The 15,674-nt window shown below is 37.1% G+C and overlaps 1 protein-coding gene across 3 annotated transcripts in view; it reads left to right on the top strand.

Annotated features, from left to right (window-relative positions):
- The window catches only part of LOC113544987 (leucine-rich repeat and fibronectin type-III domain-containing protein 2), a 110,334-nt gene that overhangs the window by 20,720 nt on the left and 73,940 nt on the right, over window positions 1-15,674 (top strand). For 2 of the 3 annotated variants that reach the window (XM_026944080.3, XM_026944082.3), the window contains exon 2: window positions 11,018-11,187. The exons of the other annotated variant lie outside the window; for it this stretch is intronic. The gene's annotated coding sequence lies outside the window, so the exon portion shown is untranslated. The remainder of the gene's footprint in view (window positions 1-11,017; window positions 11,188-15,674) is intronic. 3 annotated transcript variants of the gene reach the window in all.

Here is a 15,674-nt window from a genome sequence, read left to right as displayed (position 1 = left end):
ATAAGCTGTGTTGCTTATTAGCTATGACTCTTCACACACAAATGCTTTCAAAGTAGTCACTGGTGTTTATTTATTTATTTATTGTTGAGTTATTTGCATGGGTTTACTCTAAGTCCATATACACATACAGCATATTAAATCTTAGCTAACTGGTGGGTGGGAATTGGCCAAGACTAAATTAGGGAGGAAATCAGGGTGGTTTGCAACGCTACATAGCATACATAGACAAATTACCCTCAAGGAGTAACACAGAACAGGTGGACACAATCAGGTAGCAAACCAATGACAGGATGGGGGTGGAAACAGGACCAAAACAGAAAGCAAAATATAAGCAAATTGCTCTTGACATCATGGAAACTGCAAAGTGAAAGGTGAATCTGTCACAGTGACTGTGTGAGAAAACCACTCTTAGCTAGCAAGGTTTTAGACATCTTTAGGTAGATGTTTTTTATCGCCACATTTGTAAAACGGGCTCCATAACCAACATTATCTCTGCAGGAAGACAGCCTAGGCAAGATTAAAAAAGTAAATAAAAAATATTTTGATGTTGTTTTGGTGAAATATATTTTGACTGCCACATATACTGTAAATTAAGCTTCACGAGTAACCTATTTTAAGCTTCTCAAAACCCAGTATTTTAATTAATATGGATTTAGCACTGCTTCCTTCCTTCCTACTTTTCTCTTATGACACTGCGAATTCATTTAAAGAGATTCAACCCTCATTTGCTAGTTTTTCTCTTCCATTCAACATCTATCATTTGTATTGTTAAAGTGGAGCATGCTGAGTCAGTAATACAGTACCTAATGATTTGTATTACATACTTTCAGTGAAACTGTATTAAGGACAAAGTGAGTTACATAGGGAGCCGATGGCAATGGCGTGTGTTAAGCCATTAAACTAAGGCAAGTCAAGTCTGTTCTGTTGTAATGGCTTAGGGTAATGGCATGGGGTAATATTGTAATATGACATGCAGAACATTAAAATATCAGATACATTCCATTAAAAGTCCATTTCATGCAAATGTTAAAGTCAGGCATTGAAGCCGTAAAAGGCTTGACTATGTTTTAAATAGAACAACAGGTCTTTCACTAAATGACAGAGTGCATTATGAGTCATGACTTGGGAAATGAGGGAAATTATATAATTGTTTATTTGCATCTGTAGTCTGATTACTGTTCTCTTCTGTAATTAAAGGATGGTAGGTATCTGCTGGTTTATTATATACCCTAGTATACTGTGTGTGTGCCATAATATATTATATAACATGACTTTTCATACAGTTCCCATCAAGGCAACAAAGATGACCTCAAATTTAGTTTTATTATCTTTGACATTTACCAGACATTTGATAAATAAAGTCTTAGAAATTGCAATTATATAACCTTTGTGTTCCTGCTACAACAGTTTTAATTGTAAACTAGTACAAAAATGCAAGTGTCAGTTTTCCAAATAAGGTGCACACATTATTTAACAAAAGCATATTGACATTATAATGGCCTCAACAAATAAAAAAATAAAAAGTGGTTGATTGGAGAACAGTAGAACTTGCACTTCAAAGGTGGTTACAATAGGGAATTAATCAAGAAGTGCTGCTCACTGCTTTCTATACGCTTGACCATGCATGGTGAGAGTGGGCCAACCTGCTAGACATACCCGTCTCCATTTCTAATCTCTGCTAACATTATCCCTTTGGGTTTACAGAAGCATTATTTTACAGTCCTAATTTGTTTGGTAGAGTTTTTGATTTTTGAGGTCATGCTACAACTCAATAGACCATACCCGCTGACTTCAGTTTGACTGTGTAAAAGCACACAAGCTTAGCAAAAGCACACAAGCTACTCAACGCAAAGTCTTGCGAAGGCCCGTAACCTGAGAGAGAGAAAGCATGACATAGCTGGCAGAGTTTGCAAGACACACACTCACACACACACACACACACACTCACACACTCACACACACGCACACTATTATATTGTTATATTACACTGTTTTGGAATTGTTAATAAAGACTTTCTGCACATGGACCCTACCCAACCTCTCTTGGTTCAGTCTTTTAAAATATGTATATACAGTATGTCTTGCTAGGCTGATATAACTCTATCTAGAACTAGTAAACTTGATTATACCCAACTAAAGTAACTAAAATGAATTTACTTTTATTACAAAGTGTAATAACTATGCTCACTGGAATAACATTATTAAATCTGCCCATTTTTTTCTATGAAGAAACTGCTGCATGTTAGAGACACAGCTGAAGCTGCACTTCCTTTTGAAATATAGAAATACAGAAATATCTGAGAAGGAGAAAGGCTTTGGGAAGCCATTGGTGATGGTAATGTGCGCTTTTAAAGTGACCTGATGTACCATTTAAGTAGGAATTAAAACCTGGTGGGGGAAAGGCTAAATTCTTCAGAATTCATTGAATTGAATTTCAGTTGACTACACCTTTTGTCGTATTTGTCAACTATATCTAATATTAACAATAAGAATGTGACTAAGTTATGAGTAAAAATATGTTTTCATCCAAAGACCCTAACTAAAATTAGGGCTATGTTTTAAATTCTATGACAAAAATATGCAAATTGCATGAAACAGATATTTAGGTTACATACACGACTGTCTGATCTTATTTCTTATTCTGATTATCTTCATCTTAAGAAGAGTGCCTTAATCCACTAAACCTGTAAAACAAACAAAACAGCAAATCCTAGAAGTAATACTTTACAACTGGTTTGGAATAACTGGCGTAAAATCTGTTAGACAGGATGTAAAGTAGTAGTCTGGATTTAAGCTTCCATCTTCAGTATTTACCTGTGAGGGAAACGGGGTCTAATGAGGGTGAATAAGTAGGCATATCTGTGCTCAGCGTAATCCGTCCTGAGAGAGAGAAAAAAAAAGCCGCGCCTGCTGCTCGAATGAGCTTTGCTCTGCTTTGCTCAGTGAATGATGAGTGGGGGCTGTGTGATTATAAAGACATCTTGTCTTGACTACCTGCCAGAAAGGTAGGAGGTGTATGGTACATCACAGCCTTGACCATACGGTGTCCTAAAGGAGCTTACATGTGTTGCTTCCAGCAAATGAGCTTCTTGGTGTTCCTTCCCTAAACGATCAGATCATAAAGTAGCTTTAGGTGCTGATATGCTGTTAGAATGACATTTTGCACATGGAAAGTGTAAAGGTACACTAAAAACATAATCCTTTACATTGTCACTATGCCAGAAATCTTTCTATATGTAGTATTTGCATACATAAGCTCTGCCAAGGCAGGTCATGGTAATTATGGTTTATGTCAGGGTTTTTTTTTTATTTTATTTTTTTTTATAACTTGCTGGATTCAGGAGGAGGCGTAGGAGGCAGAATGCAAGTGTTCTGTGTATTTATTAGAGCTTTGCCACAGTTTTTTATGCTTCCGCCAATGACTGGTAGAGCCATTATTTTTTTGGTTTGTCCATCCATCCATCCATCCATCCAAGTGGTTGAATGTTTGTGGGCAATCATGATGTCTATCATACACAGGTTAAGTCTATCATACGTCACAAGAAATATTTGGCTCAGAATGCCTTTTTAGAACTTAGTTTACAAGAGTAGCCTACTTGAACAAGAGCATTTATTTGAAATCCATGATTTCATGATTGGCAGGTTCATTCATCCCCGCATTGTAGGCAGACACGCCCCTCAATTGGCAAGCCACTGGCGAAGGGAATGAGGGAGATTTTCTTGCCACAAGCTGTGGACCATCTCGTTTTGGTCTGAGAGGTCTCTAGAAACTAATAATCAAAATAATTTAACTAAAATAACTTGACACTTTTAATTTTGACACTTAAGTACAGTAAAAAGCAGGTACTTTTGTACTTTAACTCAAGTAGAAATGTAAATAGAAGACTTCTCGAGTAGCATGTTATGAAAGGTATCTCTAATTTCACTCAAGTACAGGATTTCTGTTCTTGGTCCACCACTGCAACTTAATAACTAACTATTTTAACTTAAAGTATCTCATTATTTTGACATATTTTCTCATTATTTCAACATAGTTTGTTAAAAATTATCAATAAGACTAATTTATTGAATATTAGCTTAGAGTTTTTATTCCACATGCTGTTTCCCAGATAGTAAATAATCCAGGTGTTGCGTTATTGGAACACATTTGACAAATTTGTGTCATCTTCATGATTTATGACGTTATGATTGGTAATGTGCTTAAAGCATTCAGATACAGTACTTCAAATTCAGTACTGTCAAAATCCACTATGACCATTATTGAATATGTCAGTTTAAGTGTTCAGAGTCAAAATAATCTATCGAAATAACGAGATAATAATTAAAAATAATGAGGTATTAAGTTGAAATAACAAAATAATATATGTTGGAATAATGAGTTTAAGTGGAAATAATGAGATATTAGGTCAAAATAATGAGATATTAGGTCAAAATAATGACATAGCACCTCATCATCTTTCTTCCGTAGGAAAATGGTACAGGTGATAATGAAAAGGTGGTTCCAGGACCAATATCTCACAAAGAACCAATAGGAATTCTAACAAGTCTGACAGATACCACTGGATTTTATCAGTGTAGACAGATGAAAAGCTGCAAATGCCAATCCTGCCTCTCATTCTACCACTGGAAGCTTTCAAATGAGGTGGCTTGTGTGAATTTCTAGCCCATGCTTAAAGCAGAGATGCCACAAGGCTAGTCACCCAAAATCTCTTGATATGATGAAAGCTTTAAGGATGCTTTGCATGCCACAGCACCAGACGTGTGCTCTGAATGGTGCACAATGCAGTTGTATCATAATGTGCACAGATTGCAGACATAGTGTATTGATATATTGAAGATCGCTTTTATTTTAGCTTGTATCGCTCTTATTTTTATTCCAAGGCTTTGTTCACCTGGACTTGTGTAGAATGAAATGTGCACAATTGCCAGTTGATTTAGCTGTGAGGTCATCTACTTTGGAGCTTTTCAGTCAATCCGCTCCAACACATACTGTCTTAGGCTCAAGTGGATAAGTTTTCTGACCCTGTTTGACCTTTAGCTGGATCTTCTGTTGGTGACTGACATAGAGTATTAGCAGCAGAGATGTACAGAGCAGTGAACAGAGGATTTAATCTCAATCTAGTATTGACCTGTACTAGCAGAAAGCAGCCCCTAAGGAAACAATGCTATTTTTACGCCGTTATATCACGGTCTAATGGAGCATTTTGTTGCAATGCAAACTCATAGATCATAACAAATGAGGCAAAATGGCACCAAGTAATCGCACAAGCAATAAAACAAGGACTCCATTTAGCAAAAATTGAGTTGAGCTGAATTGTTTGTGCTCATTTGTTTGGATAACTGAAATATCACTGCCTCTCTAGAGGGAGTCTAGGAACTATGATAATTGTGAGAAAGTTCAGTGTGGGTCTGGATGGTTATAGCAAATAACTAACTAAATAAATAAATGCTTCTAACGGCATCATCTTTTATAAAATATATGTCTGTCTTCTTGGCTCACTGCTCATTAAGTGCTGTTACAGGAAAAAAAAAATCAAAAATAGGGTAGTTTGATTTATTATGACCAGATTTATTGTTACCAGCCTGAAGTTGATTGTTTTCCAATAACATCCTGCCCCAATGTGTTTTTTTCAGTTTATACCACAGCAATTTACCTTTTTTTTTTTTAATTTAATGAAAAATACTTCATACTTTTCATCCATTTATAGTTACATTCAATGTCGATCCTTCCCCAGATTCTCTTTTTTCTCTCTCTTTTGAAGTTATTAAGAAAAACGCATGTGGTGATGTTCCAGAAAACCAGAAAGTACAGCGTCCTATGGGCTGAAGACTATCCCTTGGCACAGAACTTGCTGTCTGTTAACTGACGCTGGAGACTCCTTCCATAATGTTAAATAAACGACTCCTTAAAGAAAAACCTCACCATATAGGTGATTAGATGTTTTTTTCTAGCAAAGTGTTTTAAATGTGTTTATTATTAGACTTATATATATATAAAGTTACAGATTATATGTAGATAATTGTGGCATGTCTGCTATACAAGTCACTATGCATGAGTTTCGTATAGAAACCATACCATATTGAAAGAAGGGCATTAATACAATCCAGATTTACTGTTATAGAAAATTAATCAACATTTTTTTAACAATCAGAATTAAGCATTCAATAGCACTGTGGTATAAAGAATGTAATACCATTGTATAGGTATCTTTGTGCCTAGGCATTTACAAGAAATTACTCCTTTAGCTGGTAGAATAATAGATCATTGCAGTGATCAAGGCTGCATTTGAGAAAGCAGACGTTATGAATAAACCAAGTCAGGTACCTCAAGATCTGTATTTTTCCCATTCTCATGACAAAGGTTGCTCAAAACCTTGGCAACTTGCAATCTGAAATAAAATCATAAAATCATAAAAAAAGTGCCTGCAGTATTTAGGGAGATGAGAGTCTAATCACATTCAATCAATATCAGAAATGGCGTGCCCTTTTATCAAACATCTTGCTGAGGTGGAGGCTCAACTTATCCATCATGCTTTATATACAGTATATGCAAATTTAGTGGATTGCCCTTTTTTCTCTCTAAAATCTCCAGTGTTGTAGCTTTTTATAGCTTAAAATATTGTGAAGGTCTTACATCTCAGCAAAGTAGTATGCCAGGGCGGTAGAAAATTGCTGTCATTGAAGCCCATTTTTTGCACATTTTCACCATTTTCCTGGAATATATTTCAGCTATTATTCATTCTTAAATAGCTATTATTTAGAATATTATATACCTGCCATTTATATAGGTGGTTATTATCAGAGACAGCCCTGTCAGCATTTTTGCCAAGCCTTTCCACTTTCTTTTGCTCATGTTGCCAGCTCCACAAATTAATGTGATTAGGACTATCTGACATGTGGTTAACTAAATGGAAGGTGGTGTTTTGGAACCTTCAAAACCACAGATGTGGAACCTAGGCAATTCAAACAGGGATTCAGGGTTGAATATAAGATGTTTCTTGCCCTCTGTTTTGAATTAATAAATATAAAATATGTCCTGTGAATAACATTATTATTATTATTATTATTATTTTATTTATTTTTTGATTTATTTTTTCCCTTGCATATTATATAGTACTGATGGTGCGTATCCAAATTTAATATTTTAATAATACACTCACCATCCACTTTATTAGGAACACCAGTACACCTACACATTCATGTAGTTATCTAATCAGCCAATTATGTGGCAGCAGTGCAATGCAAAAACTCATGTAGATACAAGTCAAGAGCTTCAGTTAATGTTCACATCAAACATCAGAATTAAGTGTGATCTCACTGACTTTGATGTTGGCATGATTGTTGGTGCAACAGGCTCCCAAACTGGACAGGTGAAGACTGGAACAAGACCAGTTTTTTTTTTTTCTTCTAATTTTTAACTGTCCAGTTTGGGTGAGTCTGTGCCTCAAATTCTTGTTCTTGGCTGACGGGAGTGGAACCCATTGTGGTCTTCTGCTGTTTTAGCCCATCCACCCCAAGGTTTGATGTTTTGTGCCTGCTGAGATGCTTTTTCTGCTCACCACAGTTGAAAAGAGTGATTATATGAGCTCCTATATCCTTCCTGGCAACTCGAACCAATCTGTCCATTTTCCTCTGACCTCTCTTATCAACAAGGAGTTTCCACCCACAAAACTGCTGCTCGCTGTTCTTTTTTATTTTTTGCACCATTCTGTGTAAACCCCAGAGACTGTTGTGTGTGAAAATCTCAGGAGATCAGCAGTTTCTGAAATAGTCAAACCAGCTCTTCTGGTACCAACAACCATGCCAAGATCAAAGTCACAGAGATCACACTTTTTCTTCATTCTGATGTTTGATTTAACATTAACTGAAGCTATTGACCTGTATCTGCATGATTTTATGCATTGTGCTGCTGCCACATGATTGGCTGATTAGATAAGTTCATGAATGTACAGGTGTACTGGAGTTCCTAATAAAGAGAACAGTGAGTGTATATTCAAATAATATATTTACTTAAATATTCAGCTTCATTGTCCTCATATGAATTTTTAATTTTAGAAGCAGCTGTAGGCTCAAGTGCCCATGTGTCTTGTCCATGGGTCAAAGCTGTTTGGCAGGAAGCATACTCATGTGACTGCTGAGCCCTTTCTTTTTAAAAAGGTAGAAATACTCTCAAATGGTGTCAGAAGATTGTTTTTCATCCTCCAGCGCTACATAAATACAGATAGACAGACACAAATGAATAATTTATTTGTATTATGAAATAAAATACACTAAAAAGAAACTGAATTTCCATTTCTGCCTTACTATGCAAAAACACAAACACGTAAACCCAATCCCCGAACAAAATGACACTCTACAGCTAATGAAACAAATAAACACAAATAGCAAAACTAGAAGAATCTAGCAAAGAAAGTCAAAGGGAGAGAAGAAAATCAAAGTCTGAAAATACAAGTGCGTGGTTCACAAACAATAACCTCAATCAGAATTTTAACAACTACCAACAATTTTAACAACTAGCAACCAATTTGCAGACAACATAAATAGCCACCCAATGATAATGATGATGATGATGATGATAATGAGTGACAAAGTGGTGGACTGGAGTGCCAGAATGGAACTGGAATGGACTGGACATCTGGAAAACCTGAAATGGGCTCAACACATAACACACCTTATCAACAAACAGATACACACTGGATGACACATAAATCCTTTGCAGAGTATCATACACATTCACACCTATGGCAGTGTAATGTATTCAGTGCACCTACTTGCATGTTTTTGAGAATTTGGAGAAAACTGGAGAACCTGGAGGAAATTCCACACAGACAGCGACCCAAGCTCAGATTCGAACTGGGAACACTGAAGCTGTGAAGCGGCAATGCTACCTGCTGTACTACCATGCTGCCACAAGTTGCTAATGTGTAGGTTAATCAGTATAGTGCACTACAATTAGCCTCTCCTTAACTCATGCCACTTCATTTGATGCAGGAAAGATGCTGTCAAGATGAAGAAGATGGTGGGCCTGATAATTATTTTTACTTCAAATACTTCATAGGCTTTGATTACATTTAATTTCATGAGTGTCAACATTCATAAGTTAGAACACAACATATTCATAATTGGACAAGTGTTATTATCATTGGTCTTAAGGTGACAGCAGAACACTCATGGCTCCCATCCATGTACATTAACTGATAAATCTCTGAGCCAACTGTTTGTTCACCCAGCTCATTATTATTATTATTAGCAAACAAGTGCAATTCTGGTAGAGAAAAGTCCTCCACTTCAAATGATCTCTCAGTACCACTATTGATGTTGTCTTTGATGTTGGCATGATTGTTGGTGCAACAGGCTCCCAAACTGGACAGGTGAAGACTGGAAAAAGACCAGGTATTTTTTTTTTTTTCTTCTAATTTTTAACTGTCCGGTTTGGGTGAGTCTGTGCCCATGATAGCCTCAAATTCTTGTTCTTGGCTAACGGGAGTGGAACCCAATGTGATCTTCTGCTATTTTAGCCCATCCACCCCAAGGTTCGAGGTTTTGTGCCTGCTGAGATGCTTTTTCTGCTCACCACAGTTGAAAAGAGTGATTATATGAGCTCCTATATCCTTCCTGGCAACTCGAACCAATCTGGCCATTTTCCTCTGACCTCTCTTATCAACAAGGAGTTTCCACCCACAAAACTGCTGCTCGCTGTTCTTTTTTATTTTTTGCACCATTCTGTGTAAACCCCAGAGACTGTTGTGTGTGAAAATCCCAGGAGATCAGCAGGTTCTGAAATAGTCAAACCAGCTCTTCTGGTACCAACAACCATGCCAAGATCAAAGTCACAGAGATCACACTTTTTCTTCATTCTGATGTTTGATTTGAACATTAACTGAAGCTATTGACCTGTATCTGCATGATTTTATGCATTGTGCTGCTGCCACATGATTGGCTGATTAGATAAGTTCATGAATGTAGAGGTGTACTGGAGTTCCTAATAAAGAGAACAGAGAGTGTATATTCAAATAATATATAGCACTGATAGTCTGTATGCATAATTTGGGTAATGAGATACCTGACCTGTGTTTATCATATTCACAAATCACGACCTATAAAGACAACAAAAAAATCTACAATAGCTAGGATATTCTGGATCAAGTGCTATTTTATAAGCTGCCAAATAATGAGGGTGTACGTATTGTTAAATTACACCAAAGTTACAGTGATTAATGTGGTAATTACAACTAGGACTATTCATGCAGCAATATATTGCCAATGTACTAGACTCCTGTTGGAAGTTTATTTCAATGCTTGCCATCTGCTCATTCATGTATCATCATATTAGTCTTTTTTTTTTCAGTTTTTTATGGTACATCTTATTGTATTTGACAGCAAAGAAAAAGGCTGTTTCCTTCAATGATTTGGATAAATGTTCTCTTTCCCTCTTGAAGAGTTGATGATATCATGGCTGACAGTTTTGGCGTTCTTGTATACTTTCTCTGTTCCTAAGCAAAGAAACAGGGTTTTTCAGCAAAGATACTGAATGACAAACTAGTAGTGAGGCCACGTTGGACACAATAATACCAGTAATTCGATCATATGTGTGTGTGTATATATATATATATATATATATATCACCCAGCTATATAATACCAATTCCAAGGCCTTGAGGGTGGGGTAGTGGAGGAAAATGATTTTTCTGAAGAATCAATATGGATGACACTGTTATAAAGCAAGACAAAGAGAGAGAGAGAGAGAGAGAGAGAGAGAGAAGCATACTGTATATTCACCACCACTAGATGTGTTATTAGTCAAAAAAAACCATTGCAGCATTACTTTAGTCATTGGGAACCCTCTGAAATTTGAATTAAGAAATCAATTTGACACTATTTGCATGAAGCACAGCATTCATATTTATTTGCAACTAAAGTTTCAATTTGTGATTATGTGAGTAATTATTTTTCCATTTTAAGTAATGCAGCTCTGTCAACTTCAATCCAAATGTAGTTGCCTTTTTGCTGTCTTTCAGGTGAAAAAGTGACCCAATGAAGTGGAGTATAACCTTGTCAGTGTGCCAAAATAGAAGTCACCTTGGCTCGCTCTTCCAAGAGCAGAAGGAGAGAAAGAGAGAGAGAGAGAGACGGAGGGAGAGATAGAGCGACGCCTCTGATTGTTTGTTCACAGTAGGGAGGCAGGGAGGTCAGTAAACAAACCATGCTGCATTTCTGCTGCTGCTATTTGTCAGGTCCTGTACTGTAAGTGTGGCTTGCTGCATCTTCATTGCTACCTGCTGTCTAACCAGTTATTTCTTTGTTGAGTGCTAGTCAAAATGTGACTTCAAATTTCATTTAAGACGGGAGTTATTTCTTGCCGTCTCCATCACAAATGCTGGATCTAAATAATACTCCCAAGCCAACTGGAAATAAAGACTTGCATGTTCTTAATAAGGATGGTGCTCGTATAGCTGTTTATGCAATGTACATTGTGGACTTTCAGCAGGAACTGCCCTCAAGGTTTCTGTAAACTTAAGTCGACTCACAATAATGCTGTAGCGCTTGTAATTTCTTCCCTATGGATTGCTGGCTCATTGAGAAAGCAGGTTAATTGTGTAGGATAGGAAAAGCCATTGTGTGACCTTGATGAGGTGGTGCAAACTTTCTCTCTTTTTTTCATCAGGTTACTCTTCAGCATGTTGCTGTTGCATAATAAAATGAGTTGGATAGTATCCAAAATTTGAAGGGGATATAGTGAAGTGGAGTGAAATACATACTAACACATTAAGGGTACAAACATGCCTACAGTAATTATTGAAATGTGGTGTCCTTGGCAAGAGCAACATGACATGAAAAACAGTTTTCATATATATATATATACTGTATATATATATATATATATATATATATATATATATATATATATATATATATATATATTTGTCTTACCATGTGCATCATTGCAAAATGCAGTTGGCTTCAGGCCTAAAAACTGTGCTTTGTTTATGTGAATAGTAATTACACCCCAAAACATTTTCTTAATTTAAAAATGGAAATGAATTGTTTTGTAAGAATAAATAGCATTACTCCAGTTGAAAGTTATGACATCTATCCAGACTATTAAAAAGTGCCCACTTGGTTCAACTCTGTAAAGCAGTATTACCACCCTTTGGTGATGACAAACTTCACCCATCCTCATGCTGTTTTTTCTTGTTTGATAGAGTTTAGATTGTTGCTGCCTACATAAAAAAGCTCTGGCTGATCTGGGGGACAGATACAGTGACTGTACTGCATATACAACGACCACAAACATATCTCTGGGGTAGGAGCGGTGTGAAATTTGGGGGATTGAATTCATGGCATTATGAATACTAATGAATGTTGGGATAAGAATAATGAGATAGTCATCAAGGTAATGTTAATAGTGCTATTACTATACATATCATTGTTATTCTGCTAATGTGCAGAAAGATTTACTGTATCTATCTGTGCTATTACTATATCAACAATTCATTTTTGGACATTTATCACTGTAACTCATAAACAATGTAATAAATACCAAAAACAGTCCTGAGATAAGGACAACACGGTTTGCACCATTCCACTGACTATGAGCCAGTCTTCAATAAATCTCCAATAGCTGCATGTAATCCCTCAACCAGAGGCTCAAACTGATAAATCTCTGAGCCAACTGTTTGTTCACCCAACTCATTATTATCATTAGCAAACAAGTGCAATTCTGGTAGAGAAAAGTCCTCCACTTCAAATGATCTCTCACTACCGCTATTGATGTTGTCTGGTATGAGCATAAAGCTTTATTCATGTGACTTGCTAATGTTGCGAGACTCTCCTTGTCACACTTCCTGTTACTCATGTCACATACTGTGTGCCACCTGAGCACACACACTTTTTTCAAATTTGCACAGAGGACAGGGAAAACAAAAATTAAACTGTAATTACTCTTTAAGTAGTCAGGGAATAATCTCAACTTTTCATCAAAGAAGACAAGTCACTTAAATGCCAATTTTGCTTTATTCTCATCTACAGCAGTGTCCATTATATAATAATTAGAAGTCATTAGCCAGTGACCTGCTGCTACACTGGCATAACCACATGTGGCCACATTGACAGGCAGTCAGTGAGCTCTAAAGCTCTTAGTACGCCTGGCTGTCCACCACTTGACACTTTTCTTAGTAATTTCTACTCTGCCATCTGCCATGGTTCACATCTTACCCCTGAGAGAGGATTAGTTACACACTCCTGTCCCAGACATGGCAACGCTTTTACTCTGGAACTTGAAGGGGGAGGAATACTGTAGTCAGAAATGATCAGAGAGACTGATATTGGCTTCACCTAGCACATGTGCATGAAGTATATTCAATTAATCCTGCATGTCAGCGATTCTCATAAAATCTTCAGATAATATTGTAATATATAGTAGTGCACAGTGTTTGAGATAAAATGCATAATCCAAAGCAGCTAATTGACCAGTAACTTGTGAATATTAAAGCCATTAAATTTAACATCAGCATAAATGCAATAATTAAATAACAATTGTGCTGAATGCCATATTGAATAGTCTTAGATAATCCAGAACTTGATATTTTTTGTAAACTATGAATAAATACCAATAGGACATTATTGCAGTCATCATCATGGAGAGTTACTATTCATGGTCAATTGTGACATAATGATTGGCAAATACTGAATTAACCAAATAAAGTATTTTTAATTTCCTTTTGCCACAAAACCAAATATTGGCACAATTTTAAAATGACAAAAATGATGCAGTGCGCACAAGGAAAAATAGAGCTTCAGAAAACATGAAAAAGGAAATTGATAAGAATATACCAGTCAGTTCTCACAATGCACAAGCATATACCCATCTCTGGGAGCAAAGCATAGTCATTATGTACAGCTTCACCAAAGTATTCATCTAAAATTCTGATCCTTTTTGCTATTTTGGACTGTTGTCGTGTTGCATCAAGCCACAGGTAAGCCACATACAGTAAGACTGAGAGGGTTTTAACGCTCCATGTATGGAAATATTCATTTTGTTCAATGCAGCAAAAAAAAAAAAAAAATCCAAGTGACCTAATACAAGTTCTGTTGGGAAAACAAAGATTAAGGAGACTGAAATGTCTGGATGACGGGTGTAGTGTACTGGCATGGTAGATGCTGTTCCTGAAGTTGGATCACCTTGTCCTACCCTGGGTCTTTGGCGTGCCCTGAATGTATGCTGTCACAAGAATTCTTCAATGAGCATGGGTATGATTCAAATCGTCACATGGCCACAATCAGGCAGATGGTACACCAGGACACAAGAAGGACTGAAATCTGGTAGGCCAGGCTGCTCTTAACATCTAATGGACCATGCAGTTAAGGTCTAGGTTTCAGTTCCTGAGAGGAGGGAGAGATAGGTTTAGCAATGATACGTGGAATGCATGAGATATTCTATAGGAAGGGGGCCATTAGAAGTTTGTAAATTAGTCCCACCATCTTATCTATATATACAAAAGGGTGTTATTTGTGCCACAGTTCAGCATATAGCCTCTGTCATCTCATGGCATGTTGTAACTGGAATTGAGTTGCTTCCACATTTCCTGGCTGCTATGTATCCAGTTGTCTACTGAAGGCCCACCTGGCCAAGGGGAAAATGGGAGGCTGGTAGCCTAATACACTCTGGAATTAGGACACTCCTTTCAGGCTTGGTTAGTGAGTGTGAAATTAAAAAGGGCCCAGCAGGTCCAATGAAGATTTAAGTAATTGGGGTTTGCATATCCGAAGGTTTAGTAGTCACTTAGCATGAGAAATGGGTGTGCACACCCTTAAACCAACATTTCCACTCCTCTAGGTTCAGGATTTTTGAACATTAGAATTTCTCTCAGTCAGAACTACTTTTTGCATGAGTAATATGTGCAGAAAATAAGTTTGGCTGGTCTACCGTAGTGTGTGACAGTACAGCTCCAACCTTAAGAGTCTACTTAAAAGGCCAGAGAGCATGAGATCAGAATGTCTTCTAATGAGAGTACAGGTAAACAGTTCCTTTAGAGCACAGGGAGCACTTAATACTATGCCATCCAATTTGAGAGTTTTAGGCTTACCTTTCTGTAGCAAGGTGAATGGAGAGGTGACAGAGTGAAATCCTTGTGCAAATCACCAGGAAAAGCTGGTTATGCCGAGAAGCCTGTGAAGTTGTCCTATCATGCAGGACTGGGCCAATTAGTCCCAGATTCACCTTTTTTCTAATACATCTGTATACTCTTTGTCTTGAACTGTCCCCAGAGCACAGGGGATGACCCTGCCGTTACTTGATGGTCAGAAAAGGTGAATGTGGAACTAAGTGGAGGGATAGGTCTTTTGGCTAGTGAGGTTTCATGTGGCCCTAGAGTCAGTCCAAGACAACCAAGACAAACTGACTAACACCGTGAATTTTCTATTACTGGAACAATGATGGCACTTGTCTGTTGTGGTGAATCCGCAGCTCTGAAAGCACTCTTTCATACTGCAGTGGTTACAACTGAATTCACTGCTAATGAATGTTTTATGTGGACTAGTCCTATGCATCTCCTACACCTCAGCCGATAACCTTATCTCACCTCCATTGCTTCATGCTCATTGTTTGCAAAAAAGCATTTATAGGTGGAAGTCTGAAGTCTACCAGGTCTCACTGAGAGCTGAATGAATTGTCAG

Source organism: Pangasianodon hypophthalmus, chromosome 10 (assembly GCF_027358585.1).
Source record: "Pangasianodon hypophthalmus isolate fPanHyp1 chromosome 10, fPanHyp1.pri, whole genome shotgun sequence".
Taxonomy (NCBI): domain Eukaryota; kingdom Metazoa; phylum Chordata; class Actinopteri; order Siluriformes; family Pangasiidae; genus Pangasianodon; species Pangasianodon hypophthalmus.
The sequence above is the reverse complement of the archived record's forward strand: the minus strand, read 5'-3'. Positions and strand labels throughout refer to the sequence as shown.